The sequence below is a fragment of the Talpa occidentalis genome, unplaced genomic scaffold (assembly GCF_014898055.3).
Source record: "Talpa occidentalis isolate TD23 unplaced genomic scaffold, MPIMG_talOcc4v2.1 talOcc4.16, whole genome shotgun sequence".
In the NCBI taxonomy this organism is placed as follows: Eukaryota; Metazoa; Chordata; class Mammalia; order Eulipotyphla; family Talpidae; genus Talpa; species Talpa occidentalis.
The window spans coordinates 23585683-23602403 of NW_023601653.1; positions in this window are offsets into that span (position 1 = coordinate 23585683).

Genomic DNA, 16721 nt, shown 5'->3' on the forward strand with positions numbered 1-16721 from the left:
TTTTAGCTTTTTCTTAGTGGACATTTTTGTTACCACAAAACCTCCAGATATCAAGATATATATCTTTAATCTTGCAGTCATATCCTGTATTAGCTAAACCTGTAATTGACTTTTTTTTCTTTTTCCAGAAAATGGCTACTTCTCAAGTTTTCAAATTTCAGAAAACAGAGTGACTTGCTGAGTGTTTAGAGAGTTGACAGAAGAATCAAAGTGTTTAATGTTGTTACCTTAATGATGGCTGAGTCAAAAGAGCAAAGACAATGACTAGAATAAATAATGTACCTACACATATTTATATTCTCACATAATTTCAAAAAATCCACCACATCAATTCCAACTTACAAATTCTCAGTGTTATCAGACAAAATAGAAACAAATCTATCTAAATTCCCTTGTAGAAATTCAAACTTGCCACCTAATCTTAATGAGACCAATAAATGCATTCATATTTTGATATTTTCTACCATATTCCAAAATGCAATTATTTTTTGCACAGGATCTCTAGCTAAAATGAAGTATTTTTTGTGAATGGAAATATCACATGGATAATATACGGAGACCAATCTTTACTTTGAACTCACATGATTTTTAGATTTGATCTACATAAATTAGAATTTCAGGAATACTCATGTGTACCACCTACGTGCTTTTTCTAAACATCACTGAGAATGCCAGTGTTAAGCTTGAATTTGTGGATTTCACATACTTAACATGTAATATATATCATATAGTTGTTTGATAACCTCAAGATAACCAATTATATCTTTAAATGTTCCATTGATTAGTATAAAATAATTAACATTTTCCTCTAAGATTAATCAAAACTTGTTCTTTGTCATACACCATTTAAATCGAAGGATGTGTAGTTGAATACTCTCAATTGATACATTATGAAACTTAAATGCCAATAGAGTTAACAAATTTGTTTGAAGTTTTATGGCTAGTTAATATGAAAGACAAAAACCCAAATCCATTGATGTTTCTTCTACCATTCAAGTTTATAAATTTAAAAAAAGATGCATTTAAAACACTAAGTTTTTTTAATTATCTTTAGTTGTGTAATTATGGTGCATAGTTGGGCTTAATAGTTTTACAAGCAAGTGATAAAAAGTTTATCTTGATTAAGTACACTTGTCCTTATGCAAACCCAGAAGTTGCAAATTAAGTAGAAGATGGGTAATGGTTGATAGAGATAGTTACACATCAATTTCAGAAAAAAAGAAAGCTTCCATTCCATTCATGTGTTTAGCAAAAATAAGAGACCATGAGAGAAGTGAGACCAAATCAGGGGTAAATATAACCAAACACTTAGAAAATATTCTTAAAATTCATTAAGAGGTTATCACCTCTTTCTTTCTTGATATTATTGTTTAGACTTTTGATAATATAAAGAATGAATGTTTTGTATATGATTTTGGATACAATCATAGATGATATAACCATAATACAAAATGTCTGATTAATAGGAAAATATAAGCACTGACACTTTCAATTGTTCAATGTTACTAAACGTTGTTTATCAACTACTTAGTTATTGCCACCTGTATTATCAGGCTCATCCTCTTTTTAACCAAAATCTTATAAGCCAGTTTTGGGCAGCTTTATTAGTTAGAAATGTTTTATGAAAATATGTAGGAAATCTCAGTAAAAGTAAAGTGATAACTCTGATAATTTTAGATCTGTGGGTTTGTCAAAAATCCATGCTCAGGGCCTCCCCGGTGGCGCAGAGGTTGAGCGCTGGGTTGAGAAGCTGCCCGCAGCCTCTGGGGCGCCGATTCAATCCCAGGCTGCTCCCCGGCCACCAGAGGAGGGTCCCACATGGCACGCAGACCTCTCCTGCCGCCTGCTGCTCCCCTCAGCAGTGTACTTTGGTCCTTCTGCCTGCTCTGCTCCCCGCTCTGGCTCTGGTGAATTCTCTCACCCTCCCGCCTTCTGACTGTACCCAGTGAATGTATAAACAAACAAACAAACAAATAATAAATAAATAAATAAAACATGCCTCTATAAAAAAAAATAAAATAAAAAAAAAATCCATGCTCAAATAATTGGACCTAATTTGCCCAATTTTAGTGATGACAAAGCTGAAATTTGCAAATGTTCAGAATCTAGGTAAAGTTCCATTTCAAATTCAAGTCTTCACTTCATGAAAGTCACATTTATTCATAATTATTCCTTCTTTGGCTCACAGTGTGGTGCTTGTCCACGCATTCAGTGTCCTTTTCCCAAGTTCATCATTCTCGTCATAGTAAGAAAGCAACAAGAAATGTTAAAAGCAATAGATTTTATGATGCATACTCTCTCAACATTCCACAACCCTCTTTAATTGAAAGAAAATATGTTCCAGAGGTTAATGCACATTTCATGAGCTTGCACCGTAGGCGCCAGGCAAGATTCATGACCTCTACATTTGACAGAGCAAAAAAGGCTCCCAGGATCTACATAATAATCCAAGGAAGTTCAGTGATGGTTTATTTGCATTTCTCAAGGGCTTTCTGGAGCCTCACTCTCTTACCTGAAAAGTAAGTTTAATAATTGGAATTTCAGGCATCAGTCCACAGATGGGGTATCTATTTTGGGAAGGAAGACTTTCAACAAATCACACTACCTAGGTGGCAACTAATTCTACTTATCCATATGGCTGACTGTAGGGGGAAAAAATTGTTGCTAGTAATAATTTTTGCTTTATCATAGAAATCTCAGAAGAAATAGGAGGTGAAAGTTTAAAATCAAGGTACAATATAGGGGAAAAATTGTAGTTTTTGGAAGAGAAGCAGTTTTTCTGGCCTGTATATCAAATAAGGCTTTATGACCTTCCGTGAATAGCAAATACCTTCTTATTCAGTAAATTTACTTGCCCTAATCCAGTAAATTTTGTTCACCTGGATTTATGGTTAAAAGCATAGTTAAAAGAATAGTTTATTCAAGATAAATGTTCTGTGGTTAAAAGCATAGTTTATTCAAGATAAATGTCTAGTCTTGGAGAATATTGCTTAAGGTCCTGAAAAAGAAGATACTTTTAGTTCATACTAAGTATAAAAAAATCTCTAAAATTACCTTCATAACTAGAATTCTGTGATTCTATGGTGACCAAACAGGAAATAGCTGTTTCTTAGAAATTAAATGGAGATAGAATATCTTGGAGTTAAATTAATGTTGAAATCTGAAAATTACCATGAGAAATTTTATCAGTGGTGCAACAGATGAAGAGCCCTACTACTTAGTATCTATTTGTAACATCTTTATGTAATTACAGAATCTAACCATTGGAGTTTTATGATCTTTCAAATTTTTTGCCATCTTTTATAATTTTCATACATTTGATAAATATTGATATTTCTTTTCTTTCTATTGAAACACTATTAATTCTTCTATATTACTTTGACTTTTTGCCATAGTTCAATTTTATAACTAATTTTGCTAAATTCTAATGTTATTTAAAACTTGGAAGCTACACACAATGCTAACTTTAAGAGGATTACATTGGGGCAATTGCTATGACTAGTCTATTTCTAATATGATTTTTCCCCTTTTATATCCAGTAACTTTCTCTTTCTTGTACACACCACTGTGCATTTTAAACAAATTCCCTCCTAGCTGACCACTTGCTCCTATTTTATTATTCTGATGATTTTGCTATTTATGTGATTTAAGACACATTTTAGTTCATTTTCTCTGCCAGCACTCACATACACATTAAAGTAAGGTTTCCTTTGCTATTTCTGTGACCATGATCTGAATTTTATTGTTTGTGCCACCAAACAACTTTGAACCTTGGTAATTTCTATTAATATCTTTTTCACAGACATTGTTTCATGATTACTATATTCTGGCAACATTTGAGTACTGATAACCAATATTCTAACAGCTACTTACCCATAAGTATTTGCTAAGAATCAAATCCAAAGACCTTTGACTGGTGTTTATACTTAAGGTAAATCCAAGCATAATATTTAGTGGTTAGTGGATCTTTAAACTCATTGAAATTATAAGAAAACTGTGTATGTGTGTGTGTGAGAGAGAGAGAGAGAGAAAGAGAGAGACAAAGAGACAGAGAGGATAGAATGTCTGTACTTCCATCACACTTGCAAAAGTTTTTAGAACCCCAAAATGGTGGAAAAACTGGTATGTAATCACATAACAAATATTTTCTACACAGACATGCTGTATTTATTTCATAAACAAAACCCAATGGAACATTCTGTGTTTTTCAAGTAATTATGAAAAATCCAAAATTCAATTCTTTCAAATCTTCCATTTAAAATTTTCAGGATTTGATTTTTGTAATAAAAACCATTTGGAAGCATATAAATAATAAAAGTTGTTTACAGCCCTAGAAGCAAAACTATTTTTCCAGTGATGATGCAAAATAAATATTTCTTTAGCACATGGGCAAACTGCTCTAGTGAATTTTTAAATATATATTAATTCCCTTTTCATAGAACACTTTGCTATTGACAGGATCAATATTTTAACTATAGTAAAATATTTGTTTTTTATACGTTTCTGTGACAGAAGGTAATGAACTTAATTAGCAAATAAATGCTTCACAATGCTAATATAAACAGATAAACATTTTAATTTACTTGGTTAATTCCATGACAGTTAAAAAAAATTTATTGAATTAAACAAGTAAAAATTTCTTATAATTAATAAATTATATTATTTCTAAGAAGAAATCAAATCTTTTAGGATTAATTAATGATATCTTATTTTCACCCCTTATAAAATGTAGATATGTGAATGTTACGATGCAACTTACAGCTTATCCCAAATTGATTCAACATTTCATTATCTAAATAATTGCATACTGCAATTTATTTAATTGCATACTGCAATTTATTTCTTTGGACCTTGCAAATTATTTTGAGGATTTAATTCACTGGTTGAGTGACTACATGTTGAATTAAAATGTTAGAGCAAACTTATCTAAGGTCAGATACTGACTTTGTTCTGAATATCACACACACAGAGATAATATGGTGGAATATTTAAAACAGAAAATGTATGTTAATAGCATAAATCAGAAGATACTTGATATTTGTCTTAAGACAACATACTTTAGTGCTATACTAACTCAAAAACCTTCCACATTCTCTGCAATATATACCAGTTAGAATATAGGAAATTCATTGACATGGTAACTTATTGTTTCCTCAACAACTCTTTTAAGGGCTTTGCATGACTCATAAATTACAATTCTGAGTTACTAAGGGGATCGTCCATATAGTCTACTGTTGTGTTTTTCACATGTATCATTTGTGTATACAAAAAGAGTGAATAAAACTGGGCATAGCTCACAGACTTACTACTCTGATGATGGGAAATGATTTTTGACTATTGGTAATGAGTTATTGCTTCATGAGATACATCATCACAGAAAAACTATAGAGACGTAATAAATTCCTGGGACTTCAAATTGTGCTTCATGTTGTCAAGTCTGACATCCTGGCTGTGTTAAACTAACATTTTAGGGTGAATGAAATGTGTGTATCAATTTGTCCACACATAGAATGAAGGAGGAACTTGCATGAAAGCAAGGTCAATCTAAAAATAAGAAACTCCAGAAAATAGGAGATAGTATTTTTGCTCTTTACTTCAACAACTTTTATTGTATCTGGCATAGAAATATCAGCCGGGTAAAGATTATATAGAAACAAGCACTTGAAATATTTGAGGTATTAAGATATAGCCATAAAAAGAGAATATGGGAGGAACTATTTGGTGGAGAATGTTGATTTTAAATTAAAAACTAAATATATATATATGTATACATATACATACCTGATTTAGCTTTTAATATATATGTACATGTGTGTATATGTGTACCAACATATTCTTTTGATTATAATCTAAGTTGTATAATTCTGTTGTTCACTAGTGTCATAACCAGACCCATTCTCATTGTTTTTTAACTTTTCTCACTCTCTGAGATGGAAATAATCAGAGAAAAGGTGATATCTAAATGCACGTGTTAGGTGTCTTTTTTCCTGCACTCATGAAAGTTTATTTTATATTTTAATTGGCTTTTCTCCATAGTAAGACAATAAAAATCTTAGAGTTTTGATGCTGCTAAACAATGCCGATAGAGATGACATTTTCATGGGTGATTAGAAAACAGTGGATTTGATGCTTTGGGTCACATTTGACAAATCTGGTGGCAGCGGAACTAGGATACTAACAAAAGTCAACAACCAATTTCCCTACCTGCTCTGATTTGTAACTCTTGCCCTGATGGCACGTATATTGCAGAAAGAATATTGTTTTCCAATTTACAGTCAGAAAGTCATTGGCGTGACTATGACTCTGTTCTTTAAGTAGATAATAAGTTTAATGTCTGATTCTAAAATGCATCTTGTCCCAGAAGGAAATGTGAATAAAATAATTTCAGCTTTTCTAAGTGTAGTTTTATAAAATGTCACATCTTATCTAAATAAATAAATGCTTAGAGGTTCAGTGAAAATGAAACCAGTAGTAAGAAGGAATTCTTCACTGCATCACTTTTACATCAAATTATTAATTTTTGGCAATTCATTTTAGTAAGAGTCTACCATGTAGGCAAGTTCATGCCAAATGCAAAAGAAACAGCAGTGACTAAGTTATCCACCTAATTAGTTCAGGACAGTCTTCAAAGTAGTTTCTCTATTACTTTGCAAAATATTTCCAAATACAGAACAATGCAGCTCATTCTACATGTGATTATGGACTGAATACAGAACAACAGCCATCATCTAAATTCTTTGAAGTAACAGAGTAAAGGATCATTTCTTGAAAGTCTGCCTTATAATGTATCTGGTTCTAGATTTTTTCGGCTATTTCTTTCACCTGATTGAAACCACAAATTTATGTGGTAAGTATTGTTAGCCCTTTTTTTGGGGGGGGGTGTTTCTTTCTTTCTTTCTGTAAATTGAAGTAACAATGCAGCAGAGGCTAGATATCATGGAGCGTGTTCAGGATTTCATGAGGAGAAGGGAAGGGAGTCTTTTCTCTGTGCATCTGTCCTCAAAAAAATAATAAAATGAAGTTTAACATAGCATCGTTATACTTATTCTGCCAAGGAGGACTTAGTAATGGAAGCGGAATTCAAATATAAGATTCTACCTGCTTCCTCAGTCAATTTTCTCCCAAAGTGAGATATCCTATATGCTTCATTTAATTTTGTTACCGAATATGAAAATCACCTCTTTTTTGATCCTTGCTGTCATTGCATAATAAGGGAATAGGACAAAGACATCGGATGAAAATATCTTTCAGTTGCATTACCTATTTGTGCTCAACGGGTAGTCCTTTATAAGTCTTTATGACGCTAGCTAGTGATAGGCTGTGGCAACCAGAAACAGTATGTAGGGTAAATGGTTTGGTAAATGGTTTTCAGGCTTTCTTGCCCTCCCACAATTAGAATTGCCCTGTCTGATGGGGCACCTGCAGTTGTTACATTGTTGTAAACTGCCTTGTTTACGTCTGTGGGCCATGGGAGGGGTATTGAGAGAGACACCAAGAGAAGCAGAAGTAGGAGAGAGGCAGGAGAGAGAAGGAGAGAGAGAAGCCAGCGAAGCCCACAGTGAGGACTTGCTGGGGGCTTGGAGGCCTACCGGACTCCTGGCCCTCAGGCACCCCTGCCTGCTGTGTACCTGTTTGCCACACTACATGTAAAGCTCAGTAAAGGCCTGAGAAAGCCACCGAGGCCCCAGGACTCTCCTTTGCCCCGTCTGCTGGATCAGAAAACCTGCTCTGGGCTCATCCTGCCACTACACAGTAAAATAAAAAAAATTGAAACAAGCTGTTTTTCACTAACCTCACTCCCTCATCAGTGCGATCATTTCCTTCCATACTGAATTGCAATTTATATAGTAATTTTACACTGATCTTCACAATGTAAAATTGGGAGAGTGGGATATTATTTTCACAGTTTTACAAAGAGTAGTGAAAAATTTGTGCTGAGCTAAAGTGGTTTAGTGGTGTATCTTAATCCTTTAATAAGCTCAAGGCATAATAGAATTAATAAATCAACATCAACAATTACTTGAAAGTAATTCCATAATATAACAAAGTCCAAATTGTTTCAGTTAACTTTAAGGAGAGTTAGCCTAAAAGGGAAAAAATTACGATCTCAAAGTCAGCAAGGAAAAATTGTTTTAAAATTCAGAAACCGGGCCTCCCCAGTGGTGGTGCGGCAGGTTGAGCACCACGCTGTGAAGCTGTCCGCAGCCTCCCTAGCGCCAGTTAGATTACCAACCCGCCAGGGAGAATCCCACATGGCAGGGCAGACCTCTCCTGTCTCACCCGCTGCTCCCCTCAGCAGTGTATTTCAGTCAACCCACCTGTTCTGCTCCCCACTCTGTCCTGGTGAATTCTCTCACCCTCCCATGCCTCTGACTGTACCCCAGTTCTTCTATCAGTAAATAAATCTTAAAAAAAAAAAAAGAAAGAAAAGAGACATTCCTTTAAAAAAAAAAAAAAATTCAGAAACCAGGTGACTTCCTGGTGGTGCAAAGGGTTAAAATGCAGCCTGTGAAGCTGTCCGCAGCCTTTGCAGCGCTAGTTCGATCCCCTGCCAGCCAGGGAGCAACCTACATGGCACAGTAGACCTCTTCTGACTTGCCTACTGCTCCCCTTAGCAGTGTACTTCCCGTCTATCTGCCTGTTCTGTTCCCCATTCTGTCTCTGGTAAATTCTCTCACCCCCCACACCTCTGGCCTGTACCCCAGCTCTTGTATGCATAAATAAACAAATCTAAAAAAACTTCAGAAACCATGAGAAATAGTTAAGGTGAATGAGGGATAGTCAGAGGTTGCTCTGAGAAACGACATGACTTAAAGTATTCAAATGTCAGTGTGAAGTTTAAATATATGGCTTCAATAAAATTTTTGTATAAAGTTTTCTCTTTTTGTCTAAACAGTAAAATTAATATTGCGTAAAGACACAAATCCAATTTGATTTCAAGGGTAAAATTTATAGGCTTCCTGATAAGAAATGGCAAAAAATACATAGGAATGAAGGGAAAGAGAGAAGAGAGCTGGAGAGGAAGAAAATCTTTAACTTGAAGCCTAAAAAAGAAAGATGTTTATACGCTTGCCAAATTTTAAATTTCATGCCCCTTCTTTTGTAAGCATACCTAAAGAAATCAAAAGAATTTCTTAGACGTGTAGATTTTCTCATCCTCATGGTATTTTCCAGCTTTTCTGCCTTCTATATTGATATTTCAAGCTGCTTATACATTCTCATTACTTGACTATGAATCAAGTGAGTATAAAGTGATAGAGAAGTTATTATTTATCTACCACATTACCAGGTAGCACTTGAAGAATAAGACGATAGCTTGGAAACTGAGTCCATAAATATTCTGGTAAGTGAATAGCAGAGATTTAACGACAATAAAAGTAACTTAACTTTCTCTTCAGGACCATTCACTTGTATTTTTTTTTTAATTCTAAATTTTGAGGAACATTAGTATATATAAGAACAAAGGTTTTGTAAGGTTATGTACATCTAAAATCTGACAGTTTGGGCACTTGATTATTAAGCTCAGCTACACTGAATATCCCTGCATTGACACTTGTTTTTAAGTCTCATGAATATAATCACCAGCTTTTGAAAGTGGTTCCATTTAGTAAAATCTTTAAAGCTGTTAGTTCCAAATAAATTTTTCAGATTAATTCTTACTTGCCAACTCTCACTGGACAATAGAACTCTCCTTGCTTATTGAGCTATTAAATAACTTGATATTTACTCATTAGTTCTAAAATATCAACTGTTCTTCATATGTATTTCTGTAGAAAGTCAATTGTAGACACTCAATATGAAGTGTTATGATCATTTCAATCTCTGAAGAAATAAATGATTGATCCCTAGGAGACATTAAATAAATTTGTGATGTGAGTATATTTGACTTCTTAAAGTACATGTTGTAAAACATCTTAAAAAATTGAACACTTGTTTCAATCTGATATTTGGAAGAATGTTGAGTTCAGGATTTTGCCATAGGCTAATGACAAGTTTCTCACAGTTGGATACACATAATTCAAATGAAATAATTTCTGCCAATTGAAGAAGTTCAAATTTACATGGAAAAAATCAATAGAAGCCAAGAAACAATAAACATCACCACTGCGATGGCACTCCTCAGATTATCTTCAGTCTTTTAGCTTCTGCACCTCTCTGAACTGATGAAATCTTTAGCTGTGGAATTTCAGTTTGTATCTTTACTGTATGAGCTGTCTGGATTTGCTCCTTACATGATTGATAGGCTTTTTGCTTTCTCCTTCAAGTCTGCAATAAAAAGAAAATTCATGGTTTTCTTTGACACAACAGAGCTATCTTCAGCTATATTTAGAGGAAGGATACTAGTATGAAGGTCCCTTTTCTTCTGCGTTCATAGCTAACTGATATTTGCAGGACACTTAAACGTATCTCTTAAGGACTGTTCTCAACTTCCAAAACAGTTCATTCCTTTCTTGCTGCTACTGAAATTCACGTGTGTGGTGAGAAAGACTAGAAGGACAGCTTTTGTGCACAGACTTCTGACCTAAGTCATCCCAAAACACCTAAACATAACTAATTTCTGCAATGTTTGCAATGAATATAGTGATATGTCCAGATTACAGAATAATTTGCATATTTTTGACTTTGGTCCTTTACAAATAATATACCTTCAGTGACAGATGAAGAGAGAATTTAAATAAGGATTGCTCTCAAACATAACTCAGAAAACAAAAAAAAATAGAACTTAAGCATAAAGATAGTTCCTCCCCCTGCCTTGAGCCTGGTAGAATGAAATTTACTGTTTCTTTGAATAATAAGTGAATTCTGAATAACAAGATTTAAGCAGACTGCTTTAGGGTAATTTACATGGCAACAAAATAGCACCTTATATTTCTTGACCTTTGACACTGACCAAGTGGTTTCTCCTACATTCTGTCATCATTTTGTCTGACCAACCAATGATTCCATGCCTGCCTCGACCTATAACCATGAAATCAGCTTTCACAATAAGACCTCCACTGAGTGATCTTGTAACTTATTTCAAAATTGATTTTGGTATTTGCTTATGAGTATATTTCTGTGCTTTCTGTGTGTCAACTTAATAAAGCTCCCCAAGTATAATTTGGGGAATAGTAACAAAAAATAAAACCTCCGTGATTCAGAATCTTTTTTAATCTCCTGTCATAAGTTATGTGTTTTCCCAGTCTTTGATGATGTTTCATATTTGCATGATTAGCATTGACTGAGGATAGTACTAGATCTCATGACTCATTGTCTAATTATATCATTTGCCCCCTGTTGTTTGAGTTAAATCTTATACAATAAGCTGAAATCTGAAAATGTTAATGAAACTTTTGTTTTTTCTATATAACTTCAAGGATTGTCGTTTGATGGAATTAGATTTTTCCTAATGATTATGTATAACCAGAACAGGGCTCTGAATAGTCTCAAATCTCAAAATCATATTTTAGTAAGGTCATCAAATTGTTTGAACAATTTTAAAAATTTTACCTTGGGGTAACTAAAATGCAAACATCATGCATATGTTGTTTCTCTTTTCTCGGTACAAACAAAATAGTAAGGCTATTGGAAAGAGATGCCCAAGTTGGTGTCAACAATTCATCTAGTTTCTTCTACAAAGCTGAGTAATACAGCAATCCATATTTTCAGTTCTCTGCCAGTGTCACAGATGGCATCCAATTGGTTTAATGGAAAATGTGATGCTTTATGTTTGTATAACCAGAGTGTTCAGAGAAAATAATTGCAATTCCCACTGTTCTTCTCCACACAAAGTTGAAGATCATGTCCAAATTATGAAAAAATATGCAATTCATCAGAACTACCCACTATTTAAATCTATCCTTTATCATCTGGGAGAACAAATTTTGTATTTTGTTTTTTACATGGATCTGTTTTTGTAAAAATCAGGCCTCTGATAAGCTAATTGAAAAAGTCTCTTTTGTATTCTTGTACTTCATAAAAAAATAGTAATACTCATGGTGCCCTACAGAGTGTCATACTGAACTCAAAGTCAATATTTATGGATTGAATTATGTATATATATATATATATATATATATAGAACATGTTTAAAAAACTATTGATCCAGATGTTTCTTCATTAGAAAGCACAAATAGTTATTGTAAATCTTGGTCCTGTATTTTTAGTGTCTGGAACATTGTGAAGTGGTATGCTTGCAGTCCTTATACTTGTGCTTGCAATTTTTTATTCCTTTGAAGCAGTAAATAGAGAATAATTCAAAATTCTGAGACTAAGCAGCATGGAAACTTTGTGCACATTTTTAAAAAAATTTGTTTTCATCAACTGAATCTTGTACCCAGAAGAAAAAAAAAGTCATTTGTCATAAGCATAATTTTAGAGGTGATCAGTAAGAGAATCTTACGAATTGAAATGGAAGAAAATATCTTTTCTTTTTTTTTTTTTTTCCATTTAAATCGTGTGGACATATAAACCTAAACACTTCAATTGAGGTTAAAAGTGATGGAAAATATGGCTATAAATGGCTAATATTCTGAATAAAATTGTTTTTAAAATAAAAGGTAAAAAGTTGACTCAAAAATGTTATTATTTTTGACTGAACTTCCAAAAATTACGGTAGAGTTTGTGCAGACTATTCAATCACAGATATGTGGGTTACGTGCGCCATCTGGTGCCCAGATTTCACATCTCGCGATACGAGTGCCCTGAAGATCCTGTTCCCAGAGTTGCAGTTTGAATACATTTTTCATGCATCACTTCTAAAGTCTGAATTTTCTGTAAAAGTTTCCCAAAATATTCAAATCCTATGGACACATAGTTACATATAAAAAGAGAAAAGCATGCATCAAAACAAAGATTTTGTTTTGTTTCATTCCACTTTTCTCATTTACATATTAATAAAGAAAAATAACAGAAAGATGAAAAGAGTATGGCCTGAAAACACTAATAACATACAACACTGGCATGTGCGATTCAAAGTTTAAACAAAATACTAGTGGAGTTTGACATCACAGTATTATGTATGAAATTTCATTAAGGTAATTGTGCTAGTCAAGAATAAGTTAATTCAAGGGCCTCCCTGGTGGCACAGGTGGTTGAGCACAGCGCTGTGAAGCTGTTCACAGCCTCTGCAATGCGGGTTCAATCCCCACCGACCTCAGAGCAACCCACATGGTGATCAGACCTCTCCTGTCTCGCCCGCTGCTCCCCTCATCAGTGTATTTCAGTAGATCTGCCTGTTCTGTTCCCCGCTCTGTCTCTGGTGTAACTTCTCACCCTCCCGCGCATCTGGTCTGTACCTTGGCTCTTGTATAAATGAAATAAATCTTTCAAAAAAAAAAGAATAAGTTAACTCAAAAAGCATTTTTTCCTTGATAGTAATATTAGTTAATGCTACTTAAAGTGATTCTTTTACACATCATGGACTAACCATTTGTGAATCTGTGGATGCTTTTTTGAAAGTGTAGATATAGAACTATATCTGAGTAGATATAGAAACAGACAAAATTGAATCTGTATCATCAATAATATTTTCAATTTTAAACTGAAGGTTAAATTTCATCATCAATGTTTCAGAAAAAAAAATTCACATTGTTTTTAACTAAGAAACCTACCTCAAGAAATTTCAATTATTAACAGAATTATAAGCTTAGCTCTCTCTTAATGATAAAGTTGTATTACACTTTCTTAACATATTCCAGAAAGAAATGGCCCAATGATTCAGATCCTGCCAACTCTAACGTTAGGCATATGTAGTCCTATTCCTTAAATATTGTCTGCAGAGTCCAACTTCTCACATCACGGAGACCTTCATGGAATTAGCAACTGGGGTTAAAGCCACCTAGTTCTGAGAAAGACAAAACACACTCACACCCTTAAAGTCCCTTATCCTGACAATAGCATTGCTTGTCACTTGCCCTCAGATTTTATTTTTCATCTTGATATTTCAGATAACAAGTGATACTTACTGCACTAGTGTAAGCAAAACCAGCACAAGTAAATAGCAACATCCAAAAAATGCAAAAGATTCACTATTCTCAAGGCTATCTTATAACATTCAAGTAGACGTATGTTACTAGTGATGTTCTAAATGTTCTGGGAGATTCTCAAAAGACCAGCTTTAATATTCCAGAAAAAAATGTCTAGTCTCATTAATATGAGAGTAGGGCTGAGAATAATTAGGGCTGAGAATAATTGCTAACTAATGGGGAATCAATTCAATAAATGAACCAGCAATCAACAAATCAAAACCACTGAGATATCAACTTACAACTATGAGAACAACCCACATCAAAAAGACCAGTAACAAACGTTGGTAAGGATGTGGAGAAAAAGGAAACTTCATACAGTGTTGGTGGAAATATATACTGTCCTTCCCCTATGAAAGGCAATATGGAGATTTCTCAAAATGTTTAAAAAAGATCTACTATATGAAGTAAAATGACTGTGATTTGGGTTTGTGTTTCCATGATGGTAAGTGATGATGAGCATTTTTTCATGAGCCCGTTGGCCATTTGTATGTCTTCTTTGCAGAAGTGTTTATTTAGCAACTCTTCCCATTTTCCAACTGGGTTTTTTTTATTTTTTTCTTTTAGCTGATATATATTAGTTCTTCATCAATTTTGGATAGCAGCCTTTTATCTATAATATTATTTTTAATATCTGTTTAAGTCACTAGATGGCACTATAACACAAATTAAAAGCAAGACCAAAAAAATTTCACTTTTTTTTGGTGAATTGTTTTTCTAGTTTCATTTCATCACATGTATTTACTTTTATCTTGTGAATTTGACTCATAAATGGAGCTCTGTTTTTCATAACTATTTTCCTAGTATGTCTTTTAAGTATGTTACGTAATAGGATAAATTGTCTTGTATTATAAAAAGTACAGGAATCGATTATTGTAATTGATTACAACAGGAATTCACTATTTGCAATTTTTTATTTCAAGGTCAACTATTGTAATCTGAAGAATAGTAGAAGTGTGTGCTAGAATTATATAGAAACTTATCCCTGGCTCTTTTCTAAAATAAGGAGATGTGTTTTCCTATCTGCAAATATTAGAAAATTAACATGTAAATTGTATGACTGTACAGATTTAATGAATGAGTATGCAAGTTAGTCTTAAAAATTTGAATTTCATTTACTCCATCTTTCTTCCTTTATATATACTGTACTTGTATTTTAAAATATTAAATATTTTAGATTTTAAAATATTTTTTATTATCTGTTCCCTTAAAATATACTCTTCTAGGGCAGAAGTTCTTACTTATCTACATTTCTATCCAAAGCACATAGCACCTGGTAGGCATTAAATATGTTAATGGAGAAAATGGTGTATCATCAATAAACAATGTTTCTACTTTATGTTCAAAATAAAATGCTAATATATGTTCTAGTTCACATCTCAGTATAGCATTACCTGATTTACAGCATTATTTGGACAATTTAATACAAAAATACAAACAATTTTATTCTGTACTTATATTTTCATTATCTTTTTAGATTTGATAGGTTTGATACTTATACATCCCTAAATATTCAAAATGCTTGGTTATTTGCTAACAAATTCATTTGAGTTGGATAATTCTTGGTTGGAAAACAATGTAAGGTCATAAAATAAAGAGTGAAAACCCACATTGCTTCTCCCTGACCAAATAACTCCTGAGACAAGAATTCCAGCCTGATCCTTTGAGGAAAACACATTATTAGAAGAATATTTTAGATTATAATTTATGAGTCGTTGTATTTAGTAGTAGGACATTCAATACAGGAGGCTAATTATCCCCTGTTTCCTTTGACGTTGCAGAATGTAATAGAATGGTCCCCAAGAAAAGGGGAGTTTCCGGGTTCCCCACCCCACCCAGGAAAGGGGGGAGCTGAGCAGAGAGAAGAAAAGTTGGCCAGGAGATTGGAGGAGGAAGGATGTGGAGCCAGAAGGAGAACTGGAGGAGGTGCATGGAGCAGAGAGACTTGAAGGAACTACGCTTCCTTTCTGGTCTTGGACTGGTTGAAACAGATGTAGGTGAGAGACTCTTGGGGAGGTTAACAATGGCAGCTTTTATCTTGATTTTGATTTTGCTCTTCTCCTCCCAGATTGTCTGGCTCTTTCTGACCCTTTTCTATGGGTCTCCACCAGGAGCTGCCTTAGACTTGTGACAGGATTTCAGGCCCCATTGGCCTTGCTTTGGGTGAAACCTGTTTGTCTGGACATTTACCCAGGAAGGGATTGGTAACTTCAGGTGCTGGATTTGGAAACTATATTCTTTGTCTTTTCTTTGTTGCACATTAATTGTATTAAGGTTCCTTTCCATTATGGGTCTTACAGACTAGAGTATGTTTTGCCTGGATGTAATGGATGGCAGAACTCTAACACGGTGGTACCCAGGAAAAGAGGAGATTCTAGGTTCCCTGCCCCACCCAAAGAAGGGTGGGGCTGAGCAGGGAGGAGAGGAAGCTGGAGAGTAGACTGGAGACAGAAGGAAGCAGATGCAAAGCCAGAAGGAGACCTGGAGAAGGCACATGGAGTGGAGAGACATATGCAGAAGCTGCACTTGCTTCTTGGTCTAGACTAGTTGAAAAAGATGTGAGTGAGAGACCAGTGGGGATGTTAACAATGGCAGGTTTTACCTTGATTTTGATTTTGCTCTTTTCCTCCCAGATTGTCTGGCTCTCTCTGACCCTTTTCTATGGATTCCATAGGAAGGTGATTTAGACTTGTGGCAGGCTGTCAGGCCTCAGTG